Genomic DNA, 14,274 nt, shown 5'->3' with positions numbered 1-14,274 from the left:
TATCTGTCTGATTGGAAATCTCATTCTCTTGGCATGGAGTACAATCAAAACAACAGGCAGCCATTCCCTCTCAAGGGGTCTTCCTGAATCCAGGGCTACAATTCGCACTGCATATGGACTGGGGAGGCTGAGGACAATCAGATATGTGTTGGTCACTACTGAGAGTACCACCCATTCTTCTACCAACTAGGGTGTTTTACAATACTGAAATCAAAATAAACTTAACTTGCACGTACATCTACATCCAATTTTATGGACTGAATGCCATGTTTATTGTATGCTGTGAAATGTATGAGAATTGAGAAATATTATTGAACAGCTGTATTCCCTTCATATCCAGCAGAAATACAGTAAGAAAAATCTCTTAGTTGGGAAGGTGTATTGTTAAATGGCATAAATAGCCATTTAGTGTGCTATGAGTAAACAGAAACCTCCACAACAAGATTAATCATTTGGGGCTAGTGATGTAGCATAGTAGGTTAAGCCTCTGCCTGCAGCATCGGCATCCAATATGGGTGCCAGTTCACATCCCTGCTGCTCCTCTTCCAATCAAGCTCCCTGAAAATGGCCTGGGGAAGCAGTGGATGTTGGCCCAAGTCCTTGGGACCCTGCACCTACGTGGGAAACATGGAAGAAGCTCCTGGTTCCTGCCTTCAAGTAGACCCAGCTCTGGCATTTGTGGCCAATTGGGGAGTGAACCACTGGATGGAAGACCTCCCTCTGTCTCTCCCTCTTTCTGTCTCTAACTCTGCTTCTCAAATAAATAAATCTTTTTAAAAGATATTTTAAAAATATCTTATTATTTTATTTACTAATCTTATTTATTTATTTGAAAGGCAGAGTTAGAGAGAGGCAGAGGCAGAGACAGGTCTTCCATCCACTGGTTAACTCCCCAGATGGTGCAAGGGCTGGAGCTAGGCTGATCCAAAGCCAGGAGCCAGGAGCTTCTTCCCAGTCTCCCACATGGGTGCAGGGGTCCAAGGACTTGGGACATCTTCTACTGCTTCCCCAGGCCATAACAGAGAGCTGGATCAGAAGTGGAGCAGCTGGGACTTGAACCAGCACCCATATGGGATGCTTGGCACTACAGATGGCAGCTTTACCCACTATGCCACAACACTGGCCCCAGTAAATCTTTTTTTTAAAGATTGGTTATTTATTAGTAGTGCAAAGAATTATTATTAGTTCCAATACACCTGTTCAATTTTTGTGCCCAGTCTATCAAATTTTCATATAAAGACAGGTGTTTACCATGTGGAGCATATGGAGAAAACTTCCCTACTTTCACCTTAATTCCAACACCATCTGGGAAATTCCAATAGTTGAGAATGTCATGCTCTCCATTCAATTTGTGTCCCTGATTGAAATTCACTGTGTCACCAGTAGGATTGTTAAACTGGAGGTTCTTCAGAAAAGGGTGCAGCTAAAAAAGATGGATCATCTGATGCTAAAGGGCATCCCAGGGTTCAGACACAAAGCCTAAATTACTGAAAATCTCTTATCATTTGAAATGCCTTGCTGAAGATGTCAACGTATTACAGGCACACAAGGGAGTAACAGAAATGAAAGGCCCCAGAAAACTAATCATAATGTTTCTAAAATATCAGTAAGAATCAACAGAAAACTCCCAAACATGCACACCTACACAGTAAGGAGGCTGACTGCTCAGACAAATCTCAGCTGTTGAGTCAAACCCACACCATTTTCCTACTGAAGTATCCAGGACATCAATCTGCAAAGCGAGGTTATCAGTGACTGGTTTCTGCTTAGTTACATTATATGATAAGGCTCAACATCTTTTATGAACTTAAAGAACTAATCCTCTTCCTGTTGCGAGGAAAGTACGGTTATCTTTTCAGAACTCTATGAAATATCTGAAATCCGTTCTCTGAAAAATTTTTAAAAGAACTTCACAGGAAACCTCTAGATTTCTTCTATAGAAGGCAGTAGAAGGGCAGGCTGTTGAGGCCTTATATAAAACAAAGCATCAGTCAAATTCACAATGCCTTTCTGCTTGCCCACTTGGCTCCATGCTCTTGACAATCACTTATACCAAGTCTACATTTATGTCCTGGGCAATACATACAGTCATATTCCCCAATGCTTTTGGAGAAGGATTATAAATGACCTGGTTTGCTTAAAACATCTTGGCAACAAGTGACAGTATGTACCATCCAATGGCAGAGCCATTACCTGCCAAGGAGAAAACACCAGTCCTTTTCCATTTCCTCCTGGTGACATTTCTACTTGTTGAAGAATCATCTCATGTATGGCATGAGCCACAGCACACACAGCATTGTATTATTGTAACTCTCTTCTGTCATGGTCATGTCAAAATGGTGCCAAGGCAACCATTCCAAGGATGCACTGGGTGGACAGTTCTCCAAAGCTTTACAGTCAAGTTTAGAAATTGAGCAATTAAAATATGGCAACCACAGGTCAGCAAGGAAAGGGTCCTCTGGGTATCTGGATGGATTGGCTATTCGGATAAAATCTGTGAAACCAGAAATTTCACCATGGTGATGTGAGAAAATGAGTGCCCCATGGAATGAGTCAAGTAGGCAATGTCTCCTCCCAGTGGTGATATCCCATTATGAAGTTGTGACCAACACTTTCCACATCATTATATGTTCCCTCTTTCCAAAGGTCAGGCCTAAAAAAGATTCATTGTCACCAAAAATAATAACAACATTTGCTGATGATTTCACGATCTGCCATTGATACAATGAGGTTCTTGAGTAATACATCAACACAGAAACAGGGATAATTTTCAAAAAGGCTACACAAACTCCATTCCTGTCCATCTCGGCTCTCAATTCTGAGAGAAATTGCATACCTTTCTCATCGTCTGAGATGGCCAGCCCCACCCATGTCCAACCGAAATGAAGCATCAGAGACACCATGCCATGCACCAGAGTCATTTCCTTGGGAGCCATCTGATAGAAGGGAGGAAAATTGCCATTGTCACTCAGAATAGGATCAAAAGGGCCGAAAGTTAGCTAAAGGGAAAATAAAATATGAAGCAACATGAGGAACAGGCTTTCCAAAAATCATAATCTCAGTTCTGACAGGCGTTAATCAAAAGCTGGTCAGAGGGGGCTGGAGCTGTGGTGCAGCAGGTTAATGCACTGGCCTCAAGTGCCAACACATATGGGTGCTGGTTCAAGACTTGGCTGCTCCACTTCCAATCCAGCTTTCTGCTATGGCCCAGGAAAGCAGCAGAAGATGGCCTAAGTCCTTGGGCCCCTGCACTCACGTGGGAGATCAGAAGAAGCTCCTGGCTCCTAGCTTCAGATCAGTGCAGCTCTAGCCATTGCAGCCAATTGGGGAGTGAAGCATTGGATTAAAGAATTTCTCTCTCTCCCTCTCTCTCTCTCATTCCCTGTCTCTCCCCTCTCTGTTTAACTCTGACTTGCAAATAAATAAATAAGTCTCTTTAAAAAGCTGGTCATAACTCTTTAATTAACAATTATTCTTAGGTGTTTAAATTTAACTGAAACGTGATCCCTGTTAAATAGAAGTGTGGGAATAAGAGAGGGAGGAGATGTACAATTTGGGGCATGCTCAATCAGACTTGCCCCAAATGGTAGAGTTAGAAATGTGCCAGGGGATTCCAATGCAATCCCATCAAGGTGGCATGTACCAATGCCATCTCACTAGTCCAAGTGATCAGTTTCAGTTCACAATTCATCATAATGATAGGATTAAGAGTCAAAGGGATCACATAAACAGGACTAGTGTCTGCTAATACTAACTGATAGAATTTAAAAGGAGAGAACGATGCAACACTTGAAGCAGAATACACAGCAGACTCATAGAATGGTATGTGTCCTATTGTTAAATAAAAGTAAGAAAAAAAAACTGGTCATAGGAAAGAAACAATCAATCATTTATTTTTATTTTTCTTTTTTTGGGGGAGACATATTGGTTTTTATTAACATTTATAGCTGAACTAAAGTTACATGATCAAAATGCAATAGAATTCTTTCATTGGCAATAACTGGTTATATTGTATGATTTTTTTTTAATTTAAAGATTAACCGTTATGTTCACAAATACTTTCTTTTTTTCAGATTCCATTGATAGATTTATTTTTTCAACTTTCATTTAACTAATAATTTCTTTTTCTAGTCATCCTCACTGCTTTAGAATATTCTAGGGAAAAATTAACAATATAATAGTTCCAGGAAAAAACTCTGTCTTCTCTCTCTCTCTCTCTCTCTCTCTCTCTCTCTCTTCCTGTATTTCAAAAAGAAAATATGGCTTTTCCACCAGTTTCCGGAGTATTTGCCCTTTGAGATTATGTACTTTAACAGATGCTTAAATCCAGTCTCCTCCTCTCACCCTTCAAAGCACCAGAGATTGGCATCAGCCAAAAACAGCTCTCTCTCCTCATGACACCCCGCTCACCTGTGGAAACTTGTAGAGTCCCAGCAGTGTCCCAATTTGGGCAGAAGTTGCCCACATTGTCCCTTTCAGTACTGTTGCAGAACTGCTCTCTCTTCGATAAGTGTAATTCGGGATGCTCTCAACCATCCCTGAGAACCAAAGGAAGGGAGTCTGTAACATCCTTTGATTACTGTGTAGGACACTGAAGATATCATATCCCAGAAACATTGGGTAGAAGATATGGGCTCCTGTTGATCACTTCAGTGGTGAAAACCAAAACCAGAACATGCTGATAGGTCTTAGACTCCAACCTGCATACAGGGCACAGGAGTCCTTAGGGAAAAGGCTCCAAACATGAATGGCCTCAAATCCAATTCAATGACTGCTGTGGCCTGAAAGTTTGTAAGATTCTTTCCAAATACATCATTTATGAAGTTTTCAGTTTGGTGTTTGCCTTTAACTGCATCTTTGCTTTTATGTGGTCTGTCCATTTCTATATTTCTTTATATTCTGAGGTGAGTACATTAAATGCCTGCAGGTTTAGGGGTATAATACCATTTCTTTTTACTTTAATACCAGTTACTTTACTGACACTCAAATTTTAAAGAGCTCAGAAAATTAGTGACTATTATTCAGAATAATCATAAGGGGAGAATACAACTTTCCAAGGGGAAGAAAACAACAGCAATGACTTCTTATGTGCAACATTTTAAACAGATTGGCAATGGTTCCAGAAAACCCTGCAAGATATAGGTACCGGCAATGACTTCTTGGAAAACACCCCAGAAGCACAGGCAGTCAAAGCCAAAATTAACATTTGGGATTGCATCAAATTGAGAAGTTTCTGTACTGCAAATGACACAGTCAGGATAGTGAAGAGGCACCCAAGAAAATGGAAAAAAAATATTTGCAAACTATGCAACAGATAAAGGGTTGATAACCAGAATCTACAAAGAGATCAAGAAACTCCACAACATCAAAACAAACAACCCACTTAAGATATGGGCCAAGGACCTCAATAGACATTTTTCAAAAGAGGAAATCCAAATGGCCAACAGGCACATGAAAAAATGTTCAAGATCACTAGCAATCAGGGAAATGCAAATCAAAACCACAATGAGGTTTCACCTCACCCCAGTTAGAATGGCTCACAATCAGAAATCTAGCAAAACAGATGCTGGTGAGGATGTGGGGAAAAAGGGACACTAACCCACTGTTGGTGGGAATGCAAACTGGTCAAGCCACTATGGAAGTCAGTCTGGAGATTCCTCAGAAACCTGAATATAACCCTACCATACAACCCAGCCATCCCACTCCTTGGAATTTACCCAAAGGAAAAAAAAATTGGCAAACAAAAGAGCTGTCTGCACCTCAATGTTTATTGCAGCTCAATTCACAATAGCTAAGACCTGGAATCAACCCAAATGCCCATCAACAGTAGACTGGATAAAGAAATTATGGGACATGTACTCTATAGAATACTATACAGCAGTCAAAAACAAGGAAACCCAGTCATTTGCAACAAGATGAAGGAATCTGGAAAACATTATGCTGAGTGAATTAAGCCAGTCCCAAGGGGACAAATATCATATGTTCTCCCTGATCAGCGACAACTAACTGAGCACCAAAGGGGAAACCTGTTGAAGTGAAATGGACACTATAAGAAACAGTGACTTGATCAGCTCTTGTCCTGATGGTTGATGTACAATGTAATACTTTATCCATTTTAGTACTTTTTTTGTTCTAGTACCATTGGTTGAACTCTGTAATTAACACACAATTATTCTTAGGAGTTTAAATTTTAACTGAAAAGTGATCCCTGTTAGGAATTTGGAAAACATTATGCTGAGTGAAATAAGCCAATCCCCAAAGGACAAATACCACTTGTTCTCCTTGATAGGTGACAACTAACTGAGCACCAAAAAGGAAACCTGTTAAAGTGAAATGAACACTATGAGAAACGGTGACTTGATCAGCATAGCCCTGTTGATGAACAACTTGATATGTTATCCGTCTTAGTTTTTTTTTTTTTGTTTGTTCGACTTAATACTTCGGTTGAATACTGTAATCAATGCACAAGTCTTCTTAAGTGCTGAAACTTAACTGAAAAGTGATCGCTGTTAAATATAAGAGTGGGAACAAGAGAGGGAAGGGATGTGAAATTTGGAACATGCTCAAGCTGACTTACCTCAAACGATAGAGTTAGAAACATACCAGGGGATTCCAATTCAATCCCATAGAGGTGGCATGTACCAATGCCATCTCACTAGTCCCAGCGATCAATTTCTGTTCACAGTTGATCATAATGATAGGACTAAGAACCAAAGGGATCACATAAACAAGACTAGTGTCTGCAAATACTAGGTGATAGAATAAAAAAGGGAGAGAAGTATCCAACATTGGAAGTGAGATACACAGCAGAACCATAGAATGGCAGATGTCCTAAACAGCACTCTGGCCTCAGAATCAGCCCTTAAGGCATGCAGATCTGGCTGAAAAGCCCATGAGAGTATTTCAGGCATGGAAAGCCAAAACACTCTGGGAAAAAAAAAAACTAACTGAAAGATCTCTGCGAGTGAGATCCCAGTGGAAAGAACGGGTCATCAAAGAAGGAGGTGCCTTTCTCTGAAGGGAGGAGAGAACTTCCACTTTGACCATGGTCTTGTCTAAATATGATCAGAGTCGGAGAACTCAGAGGGCTTCCATAGCCTTGGCAGCTCATGACAAGAGCCTAGGGTGATTACTGATGCCATAAACAAGAGTGTCAATTTGTTAAGTCAACAACAGGAGTCACTGTGCACTTACTCCTCATGTAGGATCTCTGTCCTTAGTGTGCTGTACATTGAGATTTAATGCTATAACTAGTACTCAAACAGTATTTTTCACTTTATGTTTCTGTTTGGGAGCAAACTGTTGAAATCTTTACTTAATGTATGCTAAAGTGCTCTTCTGTATATAAAGAGAATAGAAAATGAATCTTGATGTGAATGGAAGGGGAGAGGGAGTGGGAAAGGGGAGGGTTGCGGGTGGGAGGAACGTAATGTGGGGGAGCCATTGTAATCCATAAGCTGTACTTTGGAAAATTATATTCATTAAATAAACTACCTGAAAATAAAAAAAGGGAGAAAGTAGAGGACACAAGATTTTTACATTTTACAATTCTTTAAAGTTCGTGTTTATTTCTACTGTAAAGATCCCACACTCAATAATATTTAAGATAAGCAGAAACTTTATAATAACTTTGCCCAAAGTTCTTTAAAAGGGAAATAACAAGTTAAAATTAAGATAAAAAGAACAAGAAATCAAATAATATATGAAGACATGAGGTATACATATGATCAACCTATCTATACCTATCTATCCATAAAAAATACTAATATAAACAATGAGAAACAATTTGTACATGGACAACGAGGAATAAATCCCTCTTTTAAAAGTATACATGAGTGCCGGAGCCACGGCTCAATAGGCTAATCCTCCAACTGCGGCGCTAGCACACCAGGTTCTAGTCCCGGTTGGGGTGCTGGATTCTGTCCCGGTTGCTCCTCTTCCAGTCCATCTCTCTGCTGTGGCCTGGGAAGGCAGTGGAGGATGGCCCAAGTCCTTGGGCACTGCACCCGTGTGGGAGACCAGGAAAAGCACCTGGCTCCTGGCTTTGGATCAGTGCATTACGCCAGTCGCAGTACACCAGCTGCAGTGACCATTGGGGGTTGAACCAACGGAAAAGGAACACATTTCTCTCTGTCTCCCTCTCTCACTGTCCACTCTGTTTGTCAAAAAAAAAAAGTAAACATGAGGGACTGAAACTATGGCATAACAGGTAAAGCAGCCATCTGTAGTGCCAGCGTCACATATGGTGCCGGTTCAAGTCCCGGCGGGTCCACTTCTGATCTGGCTTTCTGCTATGGCATGGGATAACAGTGGAGGATGGCCCAAGTCTTTCAGCCCCTGCACACATGTGGGAGACCTGGAGGAAGCTCCAGGATCTTGGCTTCAGATCAGACCAGCTTTGACCATTGTAGCCATTTTGGGAGTGAGGCAGCAGATGGAAGATCTCTTTCTCTCTCTGCATCTGCCTCTCTGTAACTCTGCCTTTCCGATAAATAAAATCTTTTAAAAAAGTAAACATGAAGTGGTAATTCTCTTCTGTATAGTTTTTGAAACAGGATATTTCCCTGGGTCAGGGCCAGGGCCAGGGCTAGGGGGTTCTTAGACTATATTCCTCTAAGTGCTTTACAATATAGATAACTCTGACTGCAACCAGTGAAAATTGTTGCAGATTAATTAACTTGACTTAATTGTTCTCCACAGTGTGGTCAATTTTACTTTCTAAAAATATAAAATTCTAATTTATCCATGTATAATAAAGTAAAACTAAATATAAATAGCAATGTACTGAGCTAGTTTCCATCTTAGAAATTCATTAGTTTTCAAATTATACTGTAGATCTCTTTGTTATAATCGATCTTCTATCAAAGATCTTTCTATTGGAGCAGGTGTTTATCAAAGTAATTAGGACAATATTGAGATACCCACATCCCAGATTGGAGTGCCTTGGTTCCAGTTTGCTCTACTTCAGTATCTAGTTTCCTTCCAAGGCACACACTGGGAGAAAGTAGGTGTTGGCTCAAACATTTGGTTCCCTGCCACCCATGCCCATGGGAGACCTGGATGGAATTTCTGGTTCCTTCATTTGGCCTGGCCCAGATCTCACTGTGTTGGCAATTTGGGGAGTGAACCAGCAGATGGATGATTTCCTTCTCTGTCTCTCTGCTTCTCATATAAAATACCTAACTATAGTACTGCTAATTGCAGTACCACAAACTAGGAATGCAATTAGAAAATTTAGAAACACCCAAAAATTGGTGAGAAACTAAAATTATGCTAACCCTACAAAGTAAAATAATAATAGGTATAAGATATAATTATGTGATCCCACTTGTCATGTTTTAATATTTACATGAAGAAATAGAAAGCATAAGATCAGGGTGATGTGATGATTTTGTGGAACTGAGGCATTTACACTTAGGTAGGCCTCTTTCTCCAATAAAGACAAATTGAAAATTTCATTTCACAAAAGTATTGAACTAAAAAGACAAATATATTAATTCTGCACATGGAAACATCCTCCCTGTAAAAATCCTTCTGTTTCCCTATCTGAATTATAAGGTAACGCATTCTCATGGGCCCATAAAGGCTTCTAGCTATTAGATAACTTGGTGTGAACAGGAGGACCTTGTGTAGCTTCAAATATATGCACTTCCGGCATGGATAGGGCATCCAGCACATGGGTCTGGAGAGAAACACTGGCCCAGGCACCTCGGGCCCCTGAGCTGGGGACAGAAAATCAGAGGACAAGAAGAGCAGGAGGTTCACTGTGGCTATGATGAGAGACAAGCGCCCTCTCCAGCACCCTAGGAAACCCTGCCTTCTGCCCTGGCCAAGATTCATTTCATCAAATTTGACTCAGCCTCCCCTGAATTGTTTTCATTTTACTACTTATTTTTATTAATATAAAGAGAACGAATTTAATATAGTTTATCGATAAAATTCTAATATGATACTTCTCACTTCCTCCCTCCCTCCCTCCCTTCCTCTCCATCCCTGATGCTTGTCCTTTTTAATTTTTGTGATAACATTTTTAATTTATTGTACAGTACATGAGGTGTACATAACAGTTTCTATAGGGACATTAGGAATTGTACACTTGATGGAAACAGTCTCAAGATGCTGTGGAAAGAACACTTCTCTGTTCCTCTTAGAAATGAACTCATGCAAATAGGCTGCATTGTCATCCTAAGGAGCTTGGTTTGACCTCTGGCAGTGGTGGAGGGTCTAGATGACAGGGTAAGATGTAGAGTGATTGCTCACTCAGACCCAAGCCCTACAAATGGGGAAAAACAAAGTATTCTGCCACCTCCTTTTAACGGTGGAAACACAGTCTGCCGAGGGAGAGAGAGAATACATTATGGACAGATGCTAAAGAGAAGGGCACCAAGAGCACTATTCTATCTAGGATTGAAACATGCAAGAAGGGCATAGGGATCCTTAGGGAAATGTCTCCAACCATGATTATTATCAACTCCAATGTGATAACCTCTATAGAATGAATGATCTCTGCTAATATGCATAGGCTGAGATACTGCTCTTTAGTACGATCATATTTGATGTGGTTTCTGGGAGGTAAGTACAATTTTTTATGACTTACCTAACTACTTTCTTAGAAATTTTCAATATGAGATTGTGCAGTGAGATTGCTACATCTCTCTAACTGGTGAAGATAGTGAGAATAGGAAAGGAAAAATGTCTCTCCTTGAGGCAGGAAATGTGTCTTTCACAGACACCAACCTCATGTATCTTGATCCTGGTCTTCCCAGCCTCAGCAATTCTAAAAAATAAATTCCTGTTGTTAAGTCACAAAGTCATGGTATGTTGTTATGTGGAAACTCTAGGTGACTAACACAACAATGAAATGGGGAAGAATGCAGGTTAATTTCATTTGTGTCAACAGCTGGCTCTCCCAAGTCCTTGGATTTTGTATTTTTAGCAAATGGCAGAAAGGCTCTGGAATATTTTGTCTAAATCCCATGAACCATGAGGAAAAGAAACTGATTTTCAAGGGAAAGCAAAATTAATGGAATAGAAATCAGTCTTGGTTTTTGCACATGTTCTACTCATGACCAAAAATGGTTATTTATATTGGCATACCATTAAATGATTCCCAAAACAGCATCAACATGAACATGACTCAGCACAAGGTCATGGGATTGGTTACCTCACCTGAAGGCTAAGGGGCCAGCAGAGGCAGGATATCTAAGTGTGGAGAATGGTGGAGTGCAAGACTTGGCATTTATAACTCAAGCTTCCTCCTTATCAAACCTGAGCATCAGCTTCCATCCCAAATCAGGAAACTAACTCAAGTTTAAAGCTTAAAGGAAAGAGAATCATGAAAATGTAGAACATTTAGAAGATGTCAGAATCATTTATTGGGGGAATGTCAAGTACTATAGATCAAAAGCATGCCACCTAGTGAAGTTTAATGGCTGTGATCTATTTTTCTTTTTTTTTTAACTTTTATTTAATAGATATAAATTTCCAAAGTATAACTTTTGGGTCACAGTGTCTCCCCCCGCAACTCCCCTCCCATCTCCTGCTCCCTCTCCCATCCCATTCACATCAAGATTCATTTTCAATTATCTTTATATACAGATCAATTTAGTATATATTGAGTAGTTTTCAACAGTTTGCACCCACACAGAAATACAAAGTGTAAAGTACTGTTTGAGTACTACTTATACCATTAATTCATATAGTAAAGCACATTAAGGACAGAGATCCTACATGGGGAGTAAGTGCACAGTGATTCCTGTTTTTGACTTAACAATTGACACTCTTATTTATGACATCAGTAATCACCCTAGGCTCCTGTCATGAGTTGCCAAGGCTATGGAAGCCTTGTGAATTTGCCAACTCCAATCTTATTTAGACAAGGCCATGGTCAAAGTGGAAGTTCTCTCCTCCCTTCATAAAAAGGTACCTCCTTCTTTGATGGCCTGTTCTTTCCACTGGGTTCTCATTCACAGAGATCTTTCATTTAGGTCTTTTTTGTTTTGCCAGAGTGTCTTGGCTTTCCATTTCCATCAACAGCAGATGGGATAAAGAAATTATGGGATTTGAAATCTATACAATACTATACAGCAGTAATAAAATGAAATTCAGTGATTTGCAACAAAATGCAGGAATCTGGAAAACATCATGCTGAGGGAAATGAACCAGTCACAAAGGGACACATATCATATGTTCTCCCTGATGGGGGATAACTAACCTAGCACCAAAAAGGAAAACTGGTGAAGTGAAATGGACACTGTGAGAAACAGTGGCTTGATCAGCCCTTGTCCTAACTTTCGAGGAACAGCATACCGTTTTATTGCTATTATTATTTTTGTTCTACTTAATACCATTGGTTGAACTATTTAATTAACACACAATTATTCTTAGGTGTTTAAATTTAACTGAAAAGTGATCTCTGTTAAATATGAGTGGGAATAAGAGAGGGATGAGATGTATAGTTTTGCACATGCTCAATCGGACTTGTCCCAAACAGTAGAGTTAGAAATGTGCCAGGGGATTCCCTTTCAATCCCATCAAGGTGGCTGCTATTTATTTTTCTATGGAAATCTGAAAAGTATGTTCATATAAATAATGCTTATTGGTAGCAGTTCTAATGCCAAATAGGTCTTATTCTCTGAATCGTTCCTTGAGACCTGCATGCAGATAGACTTGCAGGCCAAGAAAAAACACCACACATTTCTACAGGCACTGACAGAAAACTTCCTCAAGGAGGGAACGCAGATGCCCCTTGTATTTCAAGTGTCCCGCGTATTCAGTCATGATGAACTGTCTGCTTCATGTTGATGGCTTGTTCATGCCCACTGTGTGCCAGACAGAAAGAGGCATCTTTCAATTATTGGGTACAGGGTTTTATGTGTTTCCAACAAATCCAATTGTGCACTTGATTTTTCAAGCATCTTTGTATTACCTATGTTGTTTTCTGGGTGAGATGCGTTGAAAATCCTCCTTCTAAGAAAAATATATTTTCTGGGGCTGGCGCTGTGGTGCAGTGGGCTAACACCCTGGCCTGAAGTGCTGGCATCCCATAAGGGCAGTGGTTGGAGATCCAGCTCCTCCACTTCTGATCTAGCTCTCAGCTATGGCCTGGGAAAGCAGCAGCACATGGCCCGAGTCCTTGGTTCCCTGCAACTGCATGGGAGACCTGAAAGAAGCTCTTGGATCCTGGCTTCAGAATGATGCAGGTCCGGCCATTACAGCCAACTGGGGAGTGAACCATTAGATGGAAGTACTCTCTCTCTCTGTCTCTGTCTCTCTCTCTCTCTCTGCCTCTCCTCTCTCTGTGAAACTCTTTCATAAATAAATTAATATATTAATATTTTAAAAAAGAAAAAAAATATTTTCTCATGTCTCTATTCTTCCTCTTCTCCTTTGTCATTTTCTAGTGTTTCTCTAATCCCTCTGCCCTCTTCATCTCCTCATCCTCATCCTCCACCTCCTCTTCTTTATAAAGCTATATATGATCTCTGCCAAACAGGCTTTTGCAGACAGTTTGCATGTGGATACATTATATAATTCCATCCTTTATCTCTTTGAACAGGTAATCAGTAGTAAGAGATATTCTGATGCTGGGAAATCTAACAGTTGGGAGTTTAGAGTCTAAAGCAGTTATTTTAAATTCAATGTTGTTTTATTCTGCTGTCATCAACAATGGCCTATTTTTCTTCCATGTGTCTAATAAGGCTGCTTTATAAGGTCCTTATTGAATGATTTTTCACCTGTGAAGTACCTGTGTTCTTATCACGGTCTTCTCCTCCACTTAAGAACCATGTTGGTTTCTCCTGATCATGGGATGACCCCATGTTGAATGATTTCATGTTCTTCTTCAGACTCAGTGTTTATCTGGGATTCCACATTAATTTGCCCCAGCTTGATGGTGACCTACACACAAATCTTTTCCTATTTGGATGGCTCTTGGCGTTTGTCTGTTGCTGGTTCATGCAAAAATGGACAAGTGTTAACAATCCACTACCCTTCTTTCTGGGATTTTCTTCTCAAGCAAATTCAGCAAACGAATCAGAATAATATTGTTTGAAAGACCTTGATGTTTTGTTGTAGAAACTCTCATGCTTTATTTGAGAAGAAAGAGAAGGAAATTTCAGATCAATAAACTTGCATTTTTATTTAATGAGGAATAAGGGAAATCCAAAACACAAGGAAGCAGAATTGGGAGAGGCTCCTAGTCACCGCATGTGGAGCTGAATGCCACACACCCCCAGGTCTACCAGATAAGGCATCACAGAGTGCATCCCAGCA

General features: G+C 40.2%; 1 pseudogene; it reads right to left on the bottom strand.

Moving 5' to 3' along the window:
- Window positions 1–1,159: 1,159 nt before the first annotated feature.
- Window positions 1,160–4,536, bottom strand: LOC127486338 (vomeronasal type-2 receptor 116-like; annotated as a pseudogene).
- Window positions 4,537–14,274: the final 9,738 nt, after the last annotated feature.

This window comes from Oryctolagus cuniculus (assembly GCF_964237555.1).
Source record: "Oryctolagus cuniculus chromosome 16 unlocalized genomic scaffold, mOryCun1.1 SUPER_16_unloc_1, whole genome shotgun sequence".
Lineage (NCBI taxonomy): Eukaryota > Metazoa > Chordata > Mammalia > Lagomorpha > Leporidae > Oryctolagus > Oryctolagus cuniculus.
The sequence above is the reverse complement of the archived record's forward strand: the minus strand, read 5'-3'. Positions and strand labels throughout refer to the sequence as shown.